Source organism: Trachypithecus francoisi, unplaced genomic scaffold (assembly GCF_009764315.1).
Source record: "Trachypithecus francoisi isolate TF-2019V2 unplaced genomic scaffold, Tfra_2.0 Lachesis_group4, whole genome shotgun sequence".
Classification (NCBI taxonomy): domain Eukaryota; kingdom Metazoa; phylum Chordata; class Mammalia; order Primates; family Cercopithecidae; genus Trachypithecus; species Trachypithecus francoisi.
In genome coordinates this window covers 1,170,659-1,194,671 of record NW_022681469.1, presented here as the reverse complement: position 1 = coordinate 1,194,671, position 24,013 = coordinate 1,170,659, and the positions used below count along the sequence as shown (strand labels likewise).

General features: G+C 49.9%; 1 protein-coding gene across 2 annotated transcripts in view; it reads right to left on the bottom strand.

Annotated features, from left to right (window-relative positions):
* PTPRN2 (protein tyrosine phosphatase receptor type N2) overlaps nucleotides 1-24,013 on the bottom strand; it is a 981,520-nt gene that overhangs the window by 557,385 nt on the left and 400,122 nt on the right. The gene's annotated exons all lie outside the window — the stretch shown is intronic.

The window sequence follows — 24,013 nt, the reverse complement described above, 5'->3', positions numbered from 1 at the left end:
ATGATAAAAGAATGAGATGAGCTGTGTCCCCCGCACTTGGCAGAAGGAGAAACAACGCCTGGCAAGAACAGCACCCTGCCCAGCACACCCTGCCTGGCACACTCTGCCCTTCCCAACACACCCTGCCCTGCCTGGCACACCCTTCCCAACACACCCTGCCCTGCACACCCTGCCTGGCACACCCCTCCCAACACACTCTGCCCGGCACACCCTGCCCCGCACACCCTGCCTGGCACACCCTTCCAACACACCCTGCCCTGCACACCCTGCCTGGCACACCCCTCCCAACACACTCTGCCCGGCACACCCTGCCCCGCACACCCTGCCTGGCACACCCTTCCCAACACACCCTGCCCGGCACACCCTGCCCCGCACACCTGGCCCCCCACACCCTGCCTGGCACACCCTGCCCCAGCACACCCAGGCCACACACTCTGCCCCCCACACCTGCCCCCCACACTGCCCCCAGCACACCCTGCCTGGCACACGCTGCCCGGTACAGAAGAGCACCGCAGAAGCAGGCAGCCATTGTTATTTCCACACTTTCTCCTGCTACAACAAGTAGAGAAAAGCCTCCATAGACTTTGGCCACCAGCGTATCCTAAATACGACACGGTGGCCCCAGCTGTCCATGTGCTGTGTGTGAGAATACATTTGTAAGTGAATGGATAACTCAGGAGGCCAGATGCAGCTCTTCTTCCAAAGCCAGCCCCTCAAGCCTCTGCTGGAAGTCTAGCTAACAACAAGATTATAGAGATGATAGTGGCGTGGGGGCCAGGGGACCCTCTGCTCTGTGGGGGCTCAGGAATGCCTGAGTGGGAGGAGCTCGGGGCCCACAGTGGATGGCCCATCCTGAGCCCCTGGAACGAGCCTCTGCCTCTAGCTGTGGCAAGGACGCCCCCAGCTGTCACCTGGGTAGAGACAGGAGATGAGGATGTCAGACAAACCCTCCTGTGATGACAAAGGTCACGCCTGTTGATTAAACATAGTGGAAACGTGTTACATCCGAAGACGCCATTTTCCAAAAAAAGACCCTTAAGATCTAGGCTGAGTGTGACATAGGTGGGAAGCTCCTCGCCCTCCATCCTTGTTTCTGAGACCCCCACACACACCCTTACACTCCACATGTCCCCACCCCTCCCAATAGTGCAGGTAGAGACCAAGCCCCTCACTGTGATGAAGGTGGGTGGGGGCCTCCAGTTACCTCCCACATAAACCAGCCTCAGCTGCAGGCCCTCTCTGTACAGTTCATCTGTGTTTTGCTTGTTTGTTCACTTGATAATGACAATGTAAAATAATGATAATGATGACGTAAGATAAAAGTAATGTGATTACTTTTATAATCAGAGAAGAAGCGACAGAAATTCTCTCTGGGGTGCCTGCCCCCAGTGCCTGACCTGCGCGCTCCTCCCCAGTGCTGGGTCTCCGTGAGTGCCCAGTAAGATGGGGTTGAGGGTGGGAGCCTGTCACAGGGCCGGCACCCCCGGGGATCCTGGACAGAGAGGCCGGGGCAGCAGGGGTGCTGGGGGATAGGGAACCCAGGCCCTTGGCTCCCACGTGGCTCAGCCGTCTCGTGCAGAGCAGCAGAGATCACCGAGTGAAGACAGTGGAGGGGCCGTGCACTTATCCACATCACGACTCACTGTTTCTGGACAGGTGTAAGGGCAGGTGCAAGACAGTTCCCCAGGCTGAGGTTGGGGTCAAAGGTAGGGCTGGTGAGGCAACTGGAATGGAGGGATGGAGCACCTAGTCGATGGTCTTTGCAAAGGGCGTCCTGCACACAGGGCCACAGTGGCACCCCAGGCTGAGTGCTGGGCAGTGGCAGAGTGCACGGTGCGGAGAACAGGAATCCTGCATGCCATGTGGAGACATGGCGGAGCCCCTCTTGTGTGTAGGTGAAAACACAGAGGCTACGTCCTCAGAGGAAATACCATTAGCATGAACCAACTCTAATTACATCTAAACACAGGCACACAGGGTCAAAGCCTCGTCCAAGAATGTGACTGCTGCTGGAAAAGCCCCTTAAAGGAAGGTAGCAGGGTCTAGGCCCCCGCTTCAGACAAGCAGCAACAGATGCAGGAGGAGGCAGAAAAACAGAACCGAAAATCGAGAATAGGGCAGTGGCTGATTAGAGCGAGGAGATAAGCCATTCGCGGAGCTGCCGTCGCCACGGCGAGACGGGTGCACCCACTGACTCAGCAGAGTGGGGAACTTAAAACAGAATCCAATACACATTCTGTCAGTGAAGAGCAGAGCGTCCGAACTTTAAAATCTTATGGAAGGACACAACGGAAGAAACGGTTTGTGAATCTGAGGACAGATCACAGAAGTGATCACCGTTGGAAGATCGGAATGGGAGACGTTCCGTGGAACCTCAGTAACCCCTGGGGCAGGCCAAGCCGCTGCACCATTGCTGGAGTCAGGAGGGAACGGGACAAGACACACCTGAAAGCAAGCCCAGGCATCTCTCAGATCTGGGGAAGAACATTCACTCGGGGACTCAAGACAGTCACTCAGCTCCAAGATAATAAAATGCAAGGATAAGCACGCGGTAACTTTGGCCAAGCTGCTGAGAGTCAGAGGTGGAAAAGACCCCTGGGAAGCAGCCGGGGTCGGGGCAGGGGACAGACACGCTCCACACACAAGAATGGAAAGGGTCCTGGAGCGCAGAGGCCGCCAGACACACCGCGTGTCCTGTAAGAACAATGGGTTCCATACAATGTGCATAGTCAGGCATTTGACGTTACAGATAATGAATGCCACAGTTGAAAGGTTGAAAGAAAAATCATTCAATCCAGGAGTTTATATCCAATGACAATATCCTTCCAATGAGAGGGCGAAGGAGAGACATTTTCGTATCACGTACGTGAACAAAGCTGGGACAGCGGGTCCCAGTGGGCCCGCACCACAGGAAGTGCTGGAGGAACCGAGGCTGAAGAGAAACACCACCAGACAGAAGCCCAGAGCTACGGGAGAAGCCAAAAAGCTCCTGAAAGGGTAAATACGTGGTTACATAGACAAGAAAGACCGTCTTCTTTACTCCTCTTACTTTATCTAAAAAACAACTGATTGTTAGTAAGGAAAAATTATTACCACTTTAAGGTAGGGTTCATAAAACAGCTGTAGGTGTGACCTGGATGGCACAAGAGGCTAGAGGGACCTGGAGCCTCCTCACCACATCCAGGAAGTGGCACGATGACAACTCCAAGGAGACTGTTTCCAACAAAGGCACCAGGATGTTTCAACAGAGAAAGGAAAGTCTTTTCCAAAAGGACATCTTCCGTGTTACCCAGAAATTGGACTTGTTAGTATTTACCCGGGAGAAGTGAAATCCATGACCACAAGAGTCAAACGAGACTGGGGGTAGCAGCCTGACTCCTAATAGTTCCACAGACAGAGTCTAAAGTCCATGTGCCCGGCAACAGGAGCGCAGATGAGGAGGCCGCATCCACACCAGCACTGAGCCAGAAGGAACCACAGAAACGAGAAAAAGGGGGACAGACCTAGAACCAGTCAGGCTGAGTGAGAGAAGCCGGTCACCGGAGAATCCACCGAATCCTGTTAACAGAAGATGAAGTTCAAGGATGGGCAAGGTCTGCCCAGGGCAGCCAGAGCTGCGTCACCTGCAGGAGGGGCTGGGGCAGGAGGAAGCATTGGGTGTGAGGGTATGCCATGCAGCGTGGCCGCTGGTTCCATGTGCACGTGTCCAGCGCATCGTCATGTCCACCTGCGATCTGCGCATGTCGCCGTGTGTACACTCCACCTCCACAGCAGCAACAAAGACTCGGCCCTGAAGAAGATTGATGGGCCCATTTCCCAGCTTTGAAGGAAAACCTGACTTTCTTATGTATTCAGTGTTGAAATCTCTGTCCTCATAAACCTTTATGTAAGATAGCTCATGGCCACGTCTCTACCTTCTTGAACGACACTGGCAGAGCGACGCAGAGGGGACACAGCCTGTCCTGGACCCCACTGGGGTCTCACTGCGACCCTCCACCGTAGGGGGGTCCCGCCGCCACCCTCCACCCTAGAGGGGTCCCGCCGCCACCCTCCACCCTAGAGGGATCTCGGCACAACCCTCTACACTAGAAGTGGAGGAATTATTTCTGCTTTTTACAATTTAAGAAATTTAGGGCCGGGCGCGGTGGCTCAAGCCTGTAATCCCAGCACTTTGGGAGGCTGAGGCGGGCGGATCACGAGGTCAGGAGATCGAGACCATCCTGGCTAACACGGTGAAACCCCGTCTCTACTAAAAAGTACAAAAAACTAGCCGGGCGAGGTGGTGGGCGCCTGTAGTCCCAGCTACTCGGGAGGCTGAGGCAGGAGAATGGCGTGAACCCGGGAGGCAGAGATTGCAGTGAGCCGAGATCCGGCCACTGCACTCCAGCTTGGGCGACAGAGCGAGACTCCGTCTCAAAAAAAAAAAAAAAAAACTTAAAAAAAAAAAAAAAGAAATTTAGGCATTTTAGTTTTTTTTGTCTGCGCCAAATGCATCACCAGGCCTGGGCTGCAGCCTGCAGTGTCTGCACAGGGCTTGACGGTGATGCTGCCTGTGGCACCCCCGTTCACTCAGCCGCACGTCCTGTCCTCTCCCCATGGCACAGGCTCTGTCTCATCCATGTCGAGGCAGCGGGGCTGGCACCCGGTCCCCACGCGCCCCGTTCACTGCACACGCAGGACAGGAGTCAGTGTCTGGGGCCATCTAGACTCGTATGACTTTCCAAACACAAGCGCTGGCAGCCGGTGGTGAGTTCTTTGAGGGAAAATTTTTTCAGTGCAGTCTCTTTTACCCATTAATTGAAGTTCGTTCTTTGGGGGCATCTTGCTACATGGCTGTAAGGACACTTTTTTTTGAAGTGTTTTGCTTCATTTCTGAACACTCTGTGCTGCGCCCCAACCCCCACCAGGGTCCCGTGTGGAAAGGGTCGCAGCCACAAGCCTCTGACCTTCGTGTTTGAAAAACGGAGTCCCGTCAGCGCCACTTCAGACTTCCTGTCGATGACTAAGACCCTCTGATGGAAAGGCCTGAGCGTCCACGACAGGCGTTTCTGAGACAGCAGTATGTCTACGTAGTTTAGCACAGGATGAAGCGGACAGAGTCGTTTAAAGTCAGTCTGTACACGAAATGTGTGATGGACATGGGCATTCTGATCGGAGCCTGCTGGACGTCCACTGCCACCAACGTCCCCTGCTGGGGTGGCCAAGTTCCCTGTTACAGCCGACAGTAAAGCCTCCGAATTGCTTGGCACACAGTGGTGGCTTCTTTACCGTCAGGTTGAGGTGTCTGTATTAACCCCACATTTCTGATGCTCTGGGGCCCTGCTGACCCTGGGGGGCTGCCCCTCCTACAAACAGCCAATTTCCAGATAGTGAACAGTCGCCCACTCCACGCAGGCTCTCCACATGCAAACCCTGCAATCCAGAGCCCACGCCCACCTCCGCCTCTGTGGGTTCACACTCCAGGCCACTGGCCTAGTCACCCTGGGGCAGGGACCAGACATGGGCAGCCCCTGGCCCCGGAGCGGCTGGAACTATTCCAACTGGGCAGTCCTGTCCCAGATGACCCTGCCTTGCCCTCACCCAGCCTCCTGACTGAACCTGGTGCATCTCTGTATTGACCTGTGGCGTGGCCTGCCCCCTCCTCTCGAAATCTGTAAGTAACAAACTGCTCTTTCAATAGCAGCTGTACCTAGATCTCTTGGACTCGCCATCCTAAATCATAACAAACCTGCCGTTCAAAACAGAAGAAGGGAAGCACAGGGATCGGCATGGAGGCCGCTTACTCTTTTGTTTTTTCATTAGCCTCGAGCCTTGGAGGGGAGGGCCAGCCTCCCTTCTCCGCACCCCCAGGTCCCACCAACCCCCACACATCAGCCCTCACCATGCGTTCACTGACGGAACGCTGCCTTCAAAGAAAACTTCCAGCAACAAACTTAGGAAAATATGTCTCACTTTCTCACAAATAAAAACATGCATAAAATTGCAGCAAAGTCTGTCTTCACCGCCACTCCTGTCTGCAGGTGACAAAGGGCTGAAGGGCTGGACAGTCCCAGGTCAACAGCACCCGTGCCCTGGCTCCTTCCACACCGACAGGCTCACGCTGTTTCCCAGAGAAGATAAAAGATGTGCTCCAGAATTAAAGGTGTGTGCATATCACAGCCCTCGGTGCTGCTTTGAAAACGTGCTGCTCATTGTAGCTTTCAGAATCAGAAGAGCCATTTCAGCCTCGCAACGGAGCCACCGAGCCACGAGCCCAGAGCAACCTTTCCATTTTCATTCACTGCAGTCTCCTCCCACCCCAGATCCCTTTCTTTCCCAGCGATTATCATCGCGGCAGTCTTATCTCGCTCGTCCATGTCCACAGGTCCAATGCTGGCAACAAAGGGCTCACTCATCCCAAAGAAAATGGAAATAAGGAAGTGCGGGGGTGTGGAGGAAGAGCTGTGTCTGGAGAAGTCGGCAGCCACAGGCAAGAGCCCGAGTTCTGCAGGGTCCCGGGCTGCACCAGACAGAGCCCAGAAAACCCAGTGTCTGCCCACGAGTTCCTAACAGCCCCAGAGAACTGGCAGGAGGCACCAGAGCCCGTGGCAAGAGCCGGCACAGCTGCAGGGAGACCTGAAAGGCCCTTGGCATAGGGGAATGGCCGTCCCCAGCAGTCAGCGTCCTCCGTGCTTAGGAGGTGAGGGATGTCCCCACACACGTCTAGCACTGGCTGAGATGTGTGTCAGAGTCAGCCCGGCCACGGCTCACAGCGGGTGCCCGTCCCCGCGATGGAATTTCACCGGAGGGAAGGAGACAGGGAGGTGAGCAGTGAGTGGAGGTTGCTAAGGAAAGGTCCTTCCTGTGGGCATGAACCAGGGAACACAGGCTTGGCTGCCCAGCCGACTCCTCGTCAGGTGAGCGGGGCAGGAGGCCCCCGGAGTCACGACCTGACCAGAGGCCTCGTCTGGGGCAAAGTCCATTATTTCCGATGTCACAATTCACAGGACGTGGTGGGGCCTCCAAGTGTGGTAGAAAAATTCACTTCCAAGTCCAAAGATCCCTTCTGCCCTCCCAGAAAAGAGAAAAGGACTCTCCATACACTAGCTTGGCACAGCCGGCACCGCAAGGCCTGGGAGCCTCCACCTGTGTCTGTGGACACTCGTCTGTAGACAGATACCGCTTTCCTGAGCTCCCAGGCAGCACAGCGGCCACCGTCCCCGCCACAGCCGGAGCCCTGCAGAGCTGTCACCATCCCCCCGCCCCCGCTGCAGCCAGAGCTCCCCAGGGCAGCAGCCCTGGGTCACCGCCTGTCTGGATGACCCCACTGCAGCTCCAGAGAAGGTGACGTGGTCCATGCGGGGGCAAGTTTGGAATAGAGTTCCATTAACCGTTCTTCTGCAAGGCCCTGTGTCTCCTAAGGAGGCCGAAAAGCTGGTTGTGATATTTTGACAAATGGTGAAAGAATAAAAATTATGTGACTTCTCAACAAAGAAGGTTAAATGTTCTCGAATTTGGGATTTCCAGTGAAAATGAATCATGTTTTGCCATACTGATCCACACATAAACCTTTCTGAGCCCCCCAAGGTTTCTAAAATGATGTGCACAGGCTGGGGTATTCAATTCAGAGTGGCTACAGTGTTGCTATCAGGAAAATGACAAAAGAAAGAGAAAGCAGACATCAGCCGGACACCGTGGCTCACACCTGTAATCCCAGCACTTTGGGAGGCCGAGGCAGGGGAATTGCTTGAGCCCAGGAGTTGGAGACCAGCCTGGGCAGTATAGTAAAACCCCATCTCTACTAAAAATACCAAAAATTAGCTGGGCTTGGTGTCAGGCGCCTGTAATCCCAGCTACTCAGGAGACTAAGCCAGGAGAATCGCTTGAACCTGGGAGGTGGAGGTTGCAGTGAGCCGAGATTGTGCCATTGCACTCAGCCCGGGCGACAGAACAAGACTGAAAAAAAAAGAAAAGCAAGCAAGCAAGCAAGCAGACATCATCACGTGTCCCGGGGCGGGCCACCCGCCCTTTCCCTGCGGGGCAGGCTGGTGCTTCTCCCACCACCTTGAAGGGAAGAGGCTGCAGTCTGTGTTTCTAACAGCAAACACCGTCACTGTCAACACGGATGAGTCCTGCTTAACACAAAGAAAGAGGTGTGTTGACGCACCCTGAACTTTGCAAAATGATGCTTATTCCCCTCTCAAACCCACATGGAGGCCAAGCGCCTGCTCTGAAGGGGAAATCCCACAGCAAGCCACGTTTCCAGAATGCCATGGCTGGGCAAGGCCTCCCTCACATCACGGTGAGAAGGGGCAGCCGTGCCTGGTACAGCCTGGTGCAGTGAGCAGCGTGCTCAACCGTACAAACAGCCTGCTTGTATAGACAGAGAGAGCTGGGAACACAGAGTCTGTGGAACTGGCAGGCATCCACCCTTGAGAAACTGAGGCTCTGTGGTGGACCAGGAAGGGAGGAAGAAATGGTGACGTGAGCAGAAAGGCCATCGAGCCCAGCGGGAAAGCCAGGGCACCCTGGCCTTATGCGGCCAGGCTCGGCGTGGAGCTGTCAGCGCTGAACCACCAGGGGCTCCTCTGCTGTGACTGCAGCTGCCTGCATGTTTTCTCAGGCCTGGTGATTCTAGAATCTGTAGGGTGTTAGCTCACATTTCTTTTTCCATCATTGCAGCTAGGACCTTGGTTTCCATAGACATAAAGTTCCCATCAATCTGATCATCCATCCTCATGCTGCTCTGCCCTGGGAGTTGCTAGGCTGGACTCCCGTGAAGAAAGGCTGACCATGTTCCCTGAGCCTTGGCCCCAGCGCTTGTGGTCTGTGGTTTTGGGCAAGCTCACTAATTTCTTCATGCCTCGGTTTACCTAACTGTAAAATGGTGACAAGTGAGGCATGTGCCCAGCATACGGTAAGTGCTTAATAAATTATAACTATCATCATGAAACAATGCCTCGGTTTACCTATCTGTAAAATGGTGACAAGTGAGGCATGTGCGCAGCATACGGTAAGTGCTTAATAAATTATAACTGTCATCATGAAACAATGCCTCGGTTACCTATCTGTAAAATGGTGACAAGTGAGGCATGTGCCCAGCATACGGTAAGTGCTTAATAAATTATAACTATCATCATGAAACAATGCCTCGGTTTACCTATCTGTAAAATGGTGACAAGTGAGGCATGTGCCCAGCATACGGTAAGTGCTTAATAAATTATAACTATCATCATGAAACAATGCCTCGGTTTACCTAACTGTAAAATGGTGACAAGTGAGGCATGTGCCCAGCATACGGTAAGTGCTTAATAAATTATAACTATCATCATGAAACAATGCCTCGGTTTACCTAACTGTAAAATGGTGACAAGTGAGGCATGTGCCCAGCATACGGTAAGTGCTAATAAATTATAACTATCATCATGAAACAATGCCTCGGTTTACCTATCTGTAAAATGGTGACAAGTGAGGCATGTGCCCAGCATACGGTAAGTGCTTAATAAATTATAACTATCATCATGAAACAATGCCTCGGTTTACCTATCTGTAAAATGGTGACAAGTGAGGCATGTGCCCAGCATACGGTAAGTGCTTAATAAATTATAACTATCATCATGAAACAATGCCTCGGTTTACCTATCTGTAAAATGGTGACAAGTGAGGCATGTGCCCAGCATACGGTAAGTGCTTAATAAATTATAACTATCATCATGAAACAATGCCTCGGTTTACCTATCTGTAAAATGGTGACAAGTGAGGCATGTGCCCAGCATACGGTAAGTGCTTAATAAATTATAACTATCATCATGAAACAATGCCTCGGTTTACCTATCTGTAAAATGGTGACAAGTGAGGCATGTGCCCAGCATACGGTAAGTGCTTATAAATTATAACTATCATCATGAAACAATGCCTCGGTTTACCTATCTGTAAAATGGTGACAAGTGAGGCATGTGCGTAGCATACGGTAAGTGCTTAATAAATTATAACTATCATCATGAAACAATGCCTCGGTTTACCTATCTGTAAAATGGTGACAAGTGAGGCATGTGCGCAGCATACGGTAAGTGCTTAATAAATTATAACTATCATCATGAAACAATGCCTCGGTTTACCTATCTGTAAAATGGTGACAAGTGAGGCATGTGCCCAGCATACGGTAAGTGCTTAATAAATTATAACTATCATCATGAAACAATGCCTCGGTTTACCTATCTGTAAAATGGTGACAAGTGAGGCATGTGCCCAGCATACGGTAAGTGCTTAATAATTATAACTATCATCATGAAACAATGCCTCGGTTTACCTATCTGTAAAATGGTGACAAGTGAGGCATGTGCCCAGCATACGGTAAGTGCTTAATAAATTATAACTATCATCATGAAACAATGCCTCGGTTTACCTATCTGTAAAATGGTGACAAGTGAGGCATGTGCCCAGCATACGGTAAGTGCTTAATAAATTATAACTATCATCATGAAACAAGGCAATGGCGAGGAATCATTTAAGTTTTCCACTCTCTGTGCCCTTTCCCATCCATTCTAAAAACAAATACTTGGTTCTCCGTGAGAAGCTCTTGCCACAGCTCATTGTGATCCTGAGGTGAGAAGCAAAGAACGCAGTCAGAGAGCCCCTCAGATGCTCCATGACACGCGCTGACAGGTTCCTTCCACCTTGCTCAAGTTCAAACTCAAGAGTATGCATTTTGAAACTATTTTCTGCCACAATATTAACCAAAATATTAACCTACATTCAAAAAAATATGAACCTCTCATTAAAGTCAAAGCCCAGTCTCCATTCGTCCCTCCCCCCACTAACCTGCCCACTGATTGCACCGACTGGTATTGGGCATTTATTGTCATCAAAGCTGGGGAACAAACATTATTCTAAGAAACAATAGAAAATTCAAAGCTTCGTTTTCTTGAGGGCTACGATACCGTTCTCACACCAACACAGACACACTAAAACCAACACAGACACACTAAAGCCAACGCAGACACACTAAAACCAACGCAGACACACTAAAGCCAACGCAGACACACTAAACCAACGCAGACACACTAAAACCAACACAGACACACTAAAACCAACACAGACACACTAAAGCCAACGCAGACACACTAAACCAACGCAGACACACTAAAGCCAACGCAGACACACTAAAACCAACGCAGACACACTAAAACCAACGCAGACACACTAAAACCAATGCAGACACACTAAACCAACGCAGACACACTAAAGCCAACGCAGACACACTAAAACCAACACAGACACACTAAAGCCAACGCAGACACACTAAACCAACGCAGACACACTAAAGCCAACGCAGACACACTAAAACCAACGCAGACACACTAAAACCAACGCAGACACACTACACTGTTTGGAGGCCAGAAAGACTTGACCAATGGATACAACCAGCAAACAGTTCACAGGGAAAACGCACCGTGAAGACCCTGTGAAGAGACTGAACAACACCCCGTCCCACACCACGTGCCTTCCCCTCAAGTGCACGCGCGTCTGGGCTGACCTGCTCTCCAAGCTGGCACCAATTACAGTACATGGAACGCAAGTTCCAACCACAAAACCCCCAAACTTTTATACAACGATGTCATCGATGTGTAAATTACTGCCTATATTTTACCCCTGGAAATTAACAACTACATTGACATAAACTTAAATCTAACCAGTGTCTTTTCATTATAAACTCTTAAAACATAAAATGTATAAGATGTTACCTTTTATCAAGAGGTTAAAAAATACCCTTCTTATTTTTAATCTCTAACAAAGGCAATTCAATTAACTCACTGATTTTTAAAAAGATAAACCCAGCCGGGGCACAGTGGCTCACACCTGTAATCCCAGCACTTTGCAGGGCCGAGGTGGGTGGATCACCTGAGGTCAGGAGTTCGAGACCAGCCTGGTCAACATGGTGGAAACCCCCTCTACTAAAAACATAAAAATGAGCCAGGCATGGTGGTGCACGCCTGTAGTCCCAGCTACTCGGGAGGCTGAGGCAGGAGAATCACTTGAACATGGGAGGTGGAGGTGGCAGTGAGCCGAGACGGCGCCACTGCACTCCAGCCTGAGCGACAGAGCAAGAGTCTAATTCAAAAAAAAGAAAAAAAGATAAACCCAAGTGATGTCTCTTGAAAACACAAAAAAATTACAAGTTTTGGGATCTAAGTTATGCTGAACAAAAAAAAAGTGGCAAGAATATATTTTAAATATGAAAGAAATAAAATATATGAAAAATAAGAATAGAAAGTAAGCAAAACAACTCTTTGCTATTTGTTAAGCCTCATTACAGACACATCAAATTTAGGTGGTGCCGTGTGGCACCGAGGGCACGAATGATAAGAAAACACAGTCATCTGAGGGAAGAGGCCGTGGGGTGGAAGGCAGCCAGGGGTGCTCTGCCGAGCGCTGGAGCTTGGCCAGCAACAACACTGTTCCCTGCAGGCCCTGTTGCCTCAAGCGGGGCAGTGTGTGTGAGACCCACCTTCATACTTCAGGAGCACTGGCCAAGGCAGAAAAATAGATCAATGTATTCATGAGAGATTTTTAAACAAGTGTTGAATCCAGGCTGTGTTTCTGGTAAAGGCTAACGTAACCAGGACATTCAGCTGACGAGCATGTTCCATTTTCGAGCACCTGGGCCCACCGAGAGTGTACCCCAATCTCCAACCTCGACATGCAGGGCTGAGATGTCCACCCTCAGCAGCTCAAAAAGTGGCAGCTCTGCCACCCTGATCTGGAACTGACGCAGCAGGTGGACCTTCCTGTGTCCCCTGCACTGACCTTCACTGCAAAGCTAACCCAGGTGAGTCCCAGACTTCACCAGCTCCTGGAGCCCAGAAACCAATGGGCATTTCTAGAAGGTCAAGGAGCATCTACGGGGAAAGACCATTTCTCCTTAAGATCTCGGTGTCATCTACAGCCCCTCTAATTCCATCCTTGTGAACATAACCCAGAGGGGTTACTGAGGTGAGATCCGTCATGCAGAGTGAAGAATGTGGGTGATCATGGAGACCTGCAAAGTTTTCCTCTTTCCTGGTCTGTGAGACGCTGCGTATCTGCAGCACCCTGACCCAGCATGCCTCTCCCTCTGTATCCTGTGAACTCTCCCATGATGGCCGCACCCCAGCCACTCTGGCCTCCTTTTTGTTCTTCCAACCCAACGTGCTGGTGGAATTATCCTGCTGGTTCGCAGCAAATGGTCCCCACACAACACCAAGAAGCAGGGAAATATTATTCTGTGCATCCCACCCTGCTTACAGCAACATTTGTTCCTCTCAGCACCTCATGCTGCCTCCTATGCGGGAGGCCAGGGCCTGTCACTGCCCTGCCCCTGCCTGCCCACACCACCCGCTTTTCCGCTCTTGCCCCTGCCTGCCCACACTGCCTATCTTTCTGCTCCTGCACCTGCCTGCCCACACTGCCCCTTTTTGCTCCTGTCCCTGCCTGCCCACACCGCCCGTCTTTCTGCTCCTGCCCTTCCTGCCCACACCACCAGCCTGTCTATTCCTGCCCCTCCCTGCCTACACTGCCTGACTTTCTGCCCCTGCCTCTGCCTGCCCACACCGCCCACCTTTCTGCTCCACACCCCACGTCCTACTCCAGGCGATCTGCAGGCAGTCTCTCTACTCTGCCTGGGGTGGGGTGGTGGTGGGTGGTATGAGCCACGCCCTCCCCTTCAGGGACAGATGAGAGCTTCAGGAAGTGAAATACTCCCTCCACCCTCTTCCCTCTTCTTTCCTTTCCCTTCCTTTCTTCCTTCTCCCTGTCCTTCCTCCCTCCCTTGCTGGCTGCCTTCTTTCCTTCCTTCCCGCCACAAACATTTACTGCATTTCTCCTTTGCACCAGCTACCTTTGAAGGTGCACAGATAAATCCATGAGCAAAGTCCTTTCTTTTGTGTGACTTCCATCTATGTTGGAATAGATGGGAAAGAAACAATAAAACCATGAATGCACAGAGTGTCTGGTAGTGATCGATGCTGCGGAGAAATAACCCAGGGTAAGAAGGATCGGGGGCTGGAGGACTGCTCCTTCATACAGCACTGCCAGAGAAAGCCTCACTGAGAAGGTGAAGTTTCAGCAGAGGCCTGAGGAAGGTGAGCGTGGGCTTGGCGGGGCCTGGGAAGCTGTCTTCAGGCAGGAGTAGCAGTAAGTACGGACGCCATGGGCAGAAACTGCCTAGAATGTTCGGCTGGAAGAACAGACAGGAGGCCAGAGTGTCCAGAATGCAGCCCCCACGTGGAGAGTTCACAGTGATATGGGAGCACTGGGAAGGGGAGAGCTGTTCCCTTTAAATGATACAGAAGTGGGAAGGGAGGTGCTGGTTTGAGGAGGGCAGGTCCCTGGCTGGGGCTCCATCCCCATGGACCTAGGTGAGGACAGGCCCTCCTGCCTTCACCACCAAATGTTGCATTTCCCAAGACCACCCTGGCCCCTGCCACACCCCCATCCTGTGCCTATAAAAAGCCCCAAGACCCTAGCAGGCACACACACAAGTGGCTGGATGTCAAGAGGAGCACGCTGGCAGAAAAGCAGACCGACAGACACCAGCATGCCAGCAGGCCACCGACTGGTGGGACAAGAGCACACCGACAGACAGCAGCAGGCCATTGACCAGTAGAATGATGCAGAGTGTGGTCAGGGCCAGTCTGAGGAGAGCCCAGGCCACCGAGCACCCGGACTCCAGGGGAAAATCATCTCCCTTATGGCTCCCCCATCTGCTGAGAGCTACTTCTACTCAATACAACCTTGCACTTACTCTCCAAGCACACATATGATCTGATTCTTCCAGCACACTAAGGCGAGAACCCAGCCCTCTGTCCTTGTGATAAGGCAAGGGTCTGATTGAGCTGACTAACACAAGCCACCTATAGACGGCAAAATTAAAGGTGTGTAACACACGTCCACTGGGGCTTTAGGAGCTGTAAACATTCACCCCTAGACTCTTGGGGTCTGAGCCCACAGACTGCCTGTCTTCTGCTCCCCTAGAGGTTTGAGCAGCGGGGCATTGAAGAAGTGAGCCACACCTCCATCGCACACCCTGTCAGGAAGACAAGGAAACTTTTCCCATTTCAACAGGACACGGAGGGAGAGGAGTGGTGGGTGGGGGGTGCCACAGATATGCAGGGTCTCGCAGACCAGGCAAAGAGCTTTGATTTTTACTGAGAGAGCTGAGAAGCCCGTGGTGTGCTCTGAGCAGTGGGATATCATCTGATTGACAAATTCACAAGAACCACTCTGCAGGCCTGAGACAAGGTCAGAGGCAGGAGGCCAGGTCTGGTCAGATCTGGTGAGGGGTGGTGGGTGGGGGGTACAGGGAGGAGCCGGCTGGTGGGGAGAAGGGAGCATCCCAGGTGTGCTTGGAAGGCAGGTGGAGCAGGGTCTGCCAACAGACTGGACATGGGAGGACAGAAAGAAAGGGACCTAAACGGATGGTGGCCCCACAGCCACGCTGTAGAAGCTGTGGGAGGCTTCGTTCCATGTGTAGGGTCCGGGCTGGGCTGGGAGGCCCTCAGGAGCCCGACAGGCACCCACACCACCATGTTTGGTCTTGTGCCAGTCCAGGTGGGATAAAAGTCCTGCTGGTCACAGGCAGGGCATGTCATGGCAGAAACCTTAAGAGATCCACAGCCTTCCAGAAAAGGCAGAGACACAGGCATTCTCTGGAGTCAGCCAAACCTGGCTCAAGTTCTACCCCACCATTCACCATGGTTGGGACTCAGGGAACCCTGTCCAGCCTCTTCCAGCCTCAGGATTCCTCTGTGTGAAACTGAGTCAATAACTCCCATTTGAATGGGTTGCTGAGAAAATGCAATATAGTTAAGTGTGTTGTCTACTACCTGCTAATGCTCAGTATTCGTTGACAGGAAGTTGTGTCCCCTCTTTTAACATCGCTGTAACATTTAATGACTCAGAGAAACTCTCTCTTACAGCTGCTACGCATCCCTTTTCCTTTGACTCCCTTTGGTTCGAGTCTTGTTAAATGGATGGGAGAGCAGAAATACAACTGCCCTGAAATAAAACCTCATGTTCTTTATGGTAAAGACCGAGAACAGGAGGCATTTTCAGTGGGCCTCTTAGAATCACTATAATAAGAAACATCCACCTTCAAAATGGAATAATAAAGTCCAATTCCAAAAATTACTTCCCCTCATCTGAAAAAGAAACTTTTTAGGTTATCATTAATGAAAAATAACTTTTAAAAAATCGCAAGTATACAAGAGAAGATTCTAAGTCGCTGGGCAGCTTATGGGAGAACAGTTAATGTGTACTAGGAATCCTCTCCCCGTAAACTCTACAAACCACACACACAGCATTTTATGGACACGCTGAGTCAGCTCAGAAGCATCCACTACCCGCCATTTGAAGTTGAAGAGAAATGAAGAACTATGTTTTGCAGTGTCCAGTGAGCCCTGGTGGGTTGGAGAAGGGCTGCAGCACAGAGCACAGATAACAAGAATATCAAAGTAAAACGTTGTGTTCCATCAACCACACCATGTAATTCTGCAATCTGGCCAGTTTATAATGACATTTTAAGTAGCTTTCAGTGCTCCAAGTAGGCTCTCATAAGGCAATTACACAAAATGTCAGGACATTAAATGTGTAAAGCCTGGAGTAAGAGATCAGCTCACATGACTCTGCATGCTCAACTGCCACAGCCTGGCCTACTGAAATTACATGTCATCCTAGGGCCTTCCAAACAAAATGGTACAAGTTTTAAAGAATCAGCCACAGCCTACAGATAACCTCACCACAACATTGTTTTCACAAAGACAGTGGGAATCGTGCACAACAGCTTTTGCTTCTAAGTGTGTTTACAACCACGTATATATGAAGGTACACAGTTAGCCACATCTGAACAGCCACCATCGCCATCAGCAGCACCACCATCACCAACACCGTCATCACCATCATCATCACCATCACCATCACCATCATCACCATCACCACCATCACCATCAACACTATCATCACCATCATCATTATCACTATCACCATCAACACTATCAATACCATCATCATCACCATCACACCATCATCATCGCCATCATCACCATCGCCATCATTACCATCACCATCACCATCATCACCATCACCATCACACTATCATCACCATCATCATCATCATCACCATCACCATCATCACCATCACCACCATCACCATCAACACTATCATCACCATCATCATTATCACTATCACCATCAACACTATCAATACCATCATCATCACCATCACCAATGCCATCATCACCATCGCCATCATTACCATCACTATCAACACTATCATCACCATCATCATCATCATCACTATCACCATCAACACTATCATCACCATCACCGATGTCATAATCACCATCAACACTATCAACACCATCATCATCACCATCAACACCATCATCACCAATGTCATCATCACCATCACCATCAACACTATCAACACCATCATCATCACCATCACCAACACCATCATCACCATCATCATCATTACGATCACTATCAACACTATCATCACCATCACCAATGTCATCATCACCATCATTATCAACACTATCAACACCATTGTCATCACCATCATTACCATCACCATCAACACTACCATCACCATCACCAATGTCATCATCACCATCAACACCATCATCATTACCATCACCATCAACACTATCATCACATCATCATCATCATCACCATCACCATCATCACCATCACCACCATCACCATCAACACTATCATCACCATCATCATTATCACTATCACCATCAACACTATCAATACCATCATCATCACCATCACCAATGCCATCATCACCATCGCCATCATTACCATCACTATCAACACTATCATCACCATCATCATCATCATCACTATCACCATCAACACTATCATCACCATCACCGATGTCATAATCACCATCAACACTATCAACACCATCATCATCACCATCAACACCATCATCACCATGTCATCATCACCATCACCATCACACTATCATCACCATCATCATCACCATCACCAACACCATCATCACCATCATCATCATTACGATCACTATCAACACTATCATCACCATCACCAATGTCATCATCACCATCATTATCAACACTATCAACACCATTGTCATCACCATCATTACCATCACCATCAACACTACCATCACCATCACCAATGTCATCATCACCATCAACACCATCATCATTACCATCACCATCAACACTATCATCACCATCATCATCATCATCATCACCATCAGCACTATCCACCATCAACACCATCATCACCATCACCATCAACAGTATCATCACCATCAACACCATCATCATCGCCATCATCACCATCACCATCATCACCATCAACACTATCATTACCAACATCAACACCATCATCATCACCAGTATCCTCACCATCACCCACCATCATGGGGAATGGACTGTGCTCCTTTGGTTTAGAGGACATACAACCCATTTAATTGCTGGAGTCCAAAACTTGGGTATTTGCAGAGGATTCAGGTAAATTCAGTAGGAGCTCATTATTGCATTCTCTCCTTATTTGGGCTTCCACAGGGAGAAACTGACATAATCATAGGCCAGCATGCTGTCTGTTTTCACTGGAAACAACACAGATGTAGTAAAATGTATGCTCCTTCCAATTTGGGGGGGTAATGGCATCACAGCTTAGTGGCGTGCATCTCTCCCTCACTAAAGAAAAGTGCCCACACTGCAGCCTGGGATGAAGCTTCTCCTGCACTGTCACACTGCAATATTTTGCACTCACAGGGCTCTGCATTCACCCAGTCTAACGTTTTCTCTATTGAATGCAATAGTGAGGCAAAGAAGAAAAAAATATATCAAATTAGCTCTGGCATTAATGATGTGACTTCAATGGGGTGTGGGGATCGGCAGTCAAATGGCTTTCTAAAGAATGCTTCCTTTAGGTTCACGTTAGTGTGGGTTTGCACACTCAGAATGTGAACTGACAGACGGCAGGTAAGACCAGAAGAGAAACGTTTCACAGATGTTTCAGGGTTGGGACTTCGGAGCTGCCCACATTCACTAAATGAGTTAAGCTGACATCTGTAGAAATGCCCTCTTAATGGGAACAGTTATCTTGAAAAGTTCTAGAAATGCTGGTGGAGAGGGCAAGTGAACACACAGCTACAGTCAGATGCTCGGCAAGATCAGACCCAAAGTGAACCAACTGCTGTGCAGAACGCCCTGGGGCCTTGAGCCCCCAGTTCCAGCCTGTGATGCACTCACCTGCAGGAAGGGGAAAGGCTCCCCCAGCACCTTCCCTGCACCTGCTCTGTGCCTTCAGAGGGGAAGTGTCACCATGTAATCAGTGGTCTCCATTAACCAACAACGTTCAGGTTGGAACTGGGGAGATTTGGAAAAGTGACAGGAAGGATGACATCATACACGGAGGATGCTTACACAGCAGAGAGCACCCCTGTTCCATGTGGCTCTGGAAGGCCTCCCCATTGTGCTTATACAGCGGAGAGCACCCCTGTTCCACGTGGTTCTGGAAGGCCTCCCCATTGTGCTTACACAGCGGACAGCACCCCTGTTCCACGTGGTTCTGGAAGGCCTCCCCATTGTGCTTACACAGCGGACAGCACCCCTGTTCCACGTGGTTCTGGAAGGCCTCCCCATTGTGCTTACACAGCGGACAGCACCCCTGTTCCACGTGGTTCTGGAAGGCCTCCCCATTGTGCTTACACAGCGGACAGCACCCCTGTTCCACGTGGTTCTGGAAGGCCTCCCCATTGTGCTTACACAGTGGACAGCACCCCTGTTCCATGTGTTTCTGGAAGGCCTCCTCATTAGAGCCATGGCGGAAGGTGGTGGGAGGAAAACCTCAGGGGGGCAGTGTCAGTGAAGTGCCTTCAGGTGCCCTAACAATTCCCAGTCAGACAGAGATAAATTTCAACCCAATTCTCAAAGTACAAATCCTTCCAGCAAATGCAGCTGGCTCATAGCAGCATGGACCTGGCAGGAAAGCAGTGACCTCACAGGTGTTTAAGCAGAGTCTGTAAGGGCATCCTTATGATAAGAGATTATTTCTCACATGGGGGCAGAGTTTATGACTCTCTCACTTCTCCCAAATCTGAAAGCAGTGACTCTGCACTGATGCAGAAGTGGGGGAGCTGCCTCCCGCTGGAAGAAGACATGAGCTGGGAGGAGCTCAGCAGTGTAGGTCCAGGGCTGCCAGCCACACGCGGGGCCAGGGCTGCCAGCCACACACGGCCGCTGCCACCCCGCACTGGGTGCATCCGCGTCAGGGCTGCTGAGCAGGTGGGTGTGTCCTCAAGGGGCAGTGAGAGGATCCCTAGTCCGGCTATATAAGCCACAGCATGACCCCTCCCCCACCAGCACCCCCTGGGAGAGAGTGCGCTGCTGCTGACTCCACGGTGTGCTGATGCGCAGAAAGAAAAGCCTCAGGCAGTGCACACTGAGCACGAGACTGTTTCGCTGGGATGAAAGGCGCTTTGATAACATAGGTGCCTTCTCCTCCTGCTTTGGAGGGTGCTCATGAACTCCAGCCAGGGGCACGGATCTGAGATTAAGAATTTATCAGTGGTTTCCTCCTGGAGCAGCCTGTGAGAGGCGCCTCTGCGTGCCAGTGATTAGGTGGCCAATTCTCTTCTAATTTTTTTTTTAAGCCAAGAGGCATGCTTGGGTTTAGAATACTGAGCAGCACTGGCCTGCATTCAAATATGAATGAATTTCTTCAAAAATGAAAAGGCAGCAGGTGCTTCCTTTCAAGTGAAAATGACCCCAAAAGTGTGGGCATATTTTCTCCAGAGTGACAGAAGCATTGGCATTGTGTTTTCTGTATTATCATCTACTGTTGTCACCGTGAAAAGTCAAAGCTTTGGTTCACTGCCCTCCTGAGACTGGGCTGCGGGGCACATGCCCTTCTTGGTGAGGGTTTTCAGTCTGGGATTCCCACCACCAACACGACAGGGAAGTGGGCACCACACCGGCCAACGCAGGACCTCAGGCTCACAGGAGGCTTGAAGGAGAAGAGGACCAGAGCACGCTTATCTTGGATGAGGGGTGAGGACTGAGAGCCCGTGTGATTGGCCAGGACTTCGCAAGTGCTTTCTGAATGAATGAGTGAACTCAGGAATAACCACGCGAAGGACTGCATGGCTGGAGAGCTGCATGGCCGGCGACAGAAACAAGTTCTTCCAGCTTCCACATGCGTTTCCCAGTCACTTCCCAAACGAACGCCATGGGCCCCACCTTAGAACAGAGGCTGGCTGGGTGGAGACCCCTAATTACCCTGGCCATACAAGTGAGAGTATAATAAGACGCCTGAATAGAAGAAATACCAGGTTTGTTGGGAAGAGGCTGCAATGTGAAATTCAGAACCAAAAGTCAGCCGTCATGATGTGAATTAGGGTCTTGTAATTCCCATTCAGGCTCCGGAGGGCGCAGAACCGAGATGATGAAGAAAGCATTCTAACAGGTTGGTTACCGGTTTTGTTTCCTGTTCAGTGTGGCTGGTGTTTGATCAGTGAGCAAGGATTACAACAGTGGACACCCCACACATTATTTGTCATTGGTTCATTTAGAAAACGGTGTCTGATGCACGCCCCAAAGTGATTTTCAAAATGCTTTCACTGTCATCAGAGTCTTCAGCTGAAACAATGGCATTACACAGATACCATATCTATATGAAAAAAATATTACAGCACTGACGAAAGAAAGCAGAAGTAAAGAAAGGGAGAAACAGTGTATAAATATCGTATGCTCACGGCTAGCAAGACACGGGTTTGGATCACAATCTCAAAAGAAACAGTCCCAATTGCCATAATCCCAAATAGTGCAATCCCCAAATCTCTGCATATCAAAATCTCTAAATAGAGTCTGAATCCCAAAAGTCTAATGTTGCTAATGTTTAAAATCCTCTAAATGATAATCACAGAAGAGCTGCATCCTGCTGGGTGGAGCTATTACCTTGTTACTGCCTTTATTTGGAAATTAAGCATAATTTAAGGAGTTGTGTGCTAAGTTGACAAGGAGTTGAAACTGTGGACTTAGTTTTAAGTGTCAACTTGACTGAGTTAAAGAATACCTAGAAATCCAGTAAAGCTTCATTTTGGGTGTTTCTGGGAGGTGTCTCCAGGGAGATAGGGTGGAGTCTGAGTGGGCTGGGAGAAGGTCTGCCTCAGTGTTAGTGGGCAGGCACCATCCAAACAGCTGGGGCCCAGAGAGAACAAACACGGAGGGTGAATTAGGCTCCCTCTGAGCACTGGGGCAGACTTTCCTTCTGCTGCCCCGGACATCAGAGCCCCAGGTTTGCCGGCCTTCGGACTCCAGGACTCACACCAGCCGTCCCTGGGTCCTCAGACTGAGAGTTACACCATCAGCTTCCCTGGTTCTCATCGTAAAAACACTGCAACTTCCTCAACAAAATGAAGAATGCCCTTTTCGTACATCTTCATTTGTGAAAGATACAATTTCTTGAGATCTCAGCTCTTCGACTGTTTATGCAGCACTGACCCATCAGGGTTTTTGACTGATCTCGTCAAAAGACTTAGGCTGTTCATCAGGGTATTTCAGATGCCTGCAGTTATACAGCTGGGTGCACACAATTACCAAGCAGAGTGTCGCTTTTACACATCTCCCTTCCTGACCTACGTCTTCATGAACACGGTTCATCTGCTCACAACTGCTATGCCCATGCAACTGTCGTCAAGATATCTGAGGGCTTGTGCCTGCAAAAATACGAATGTTATTGTCACTTATTTTATTGTGCAAAATGGCCTATGAAGTGCTTTGTCATGATTTTATATGTTTTGCAAACAAATTCCCTTTTAAAAATGTAAATAAATGTCTTTTAAACAATTTTTTCCAGAATTACATTTTTGGGATTTTAATATTTTGAGACTGTGATTTTCAGGCTTTTAGGGACCTTAGGGATTTTGATATTTCAGGATCTTAACATTCAGAATTATGGCATTCAGGACTGTATCTTTCAGGATTATGACTGGCTCCCAAAGACTCAATATTGTCAGCATGTCAGTTCTCCAACTTGATCTATGCATTTAATGAAATCCCAGTCAAAATCCCAGCAAGTCATTTTTTGGATACAAGCAAATTTATTCTAAAGTTTACATGGAGAGGCGAGTGACCCAGAACAGCCAACACAATACTGAAGAAGAACAAAGGTGGAGGACAACACCACCCATCGTTAGGACGCGCTACACCTGTCGTTAGGACGCACTGCACCCATCGTTAGGACGCACTACACCCATCGTTAGGACGCACTGCACCCATCGTTAGGACGCGCTACACCCGTCGTTAGGACGCGCTATACCCATCGTTAGGATGCACTATACCCATCGTTAGGACGCACTACACCTGTCGTTAGGATGCAGGCACCCATCGTTAGGATGCACTATACCCACCGTTAGGATGCACTGCACCCATCGTTAGGACGCACTATACCCATCGTTAGGACACACTACACCCATTGTTAGGACGCACTACACCTGTCCTTAAGACTCACTACACCCATCGTTATGACTTCCTCCAACTCCACAGGAATCCAGGCAGGGTGGAGTTGGTGACACAGACAAACAGATCAATGAAACAGCACAGAGAGCACAGACATGGGTCCACAGACATGAGGTCAGCCGAGCTTTGAAAAAAAGCAAAAGTGATGCTATGGAGAAAGGATCGCCTCTTAACAAATGGTGCTGGACAACTGGACGTCCACACGCACAGAAACAATTCCAGATGCAGACCTTACACCCTTCACAACTAACTCAGAATGGATCACAGAACTCATTAGAAAAAGAAAAACCATAAAACTCCTTAAAGGTAAGAGAGGAGAAACTCTAGATGACCTTAGGTTTGGTGATGACTTTTTAAAATCCAACACCAAAGGCAAAATCCATGAATAAAATAATTGGTAAGTTGGACTTCATTAAAATAAAAACTAATGCTCTGCAAAAGACGCTGTCAAGAGAATGAAAAGACAAGCCACAGACTGGGAGAAAACGTTT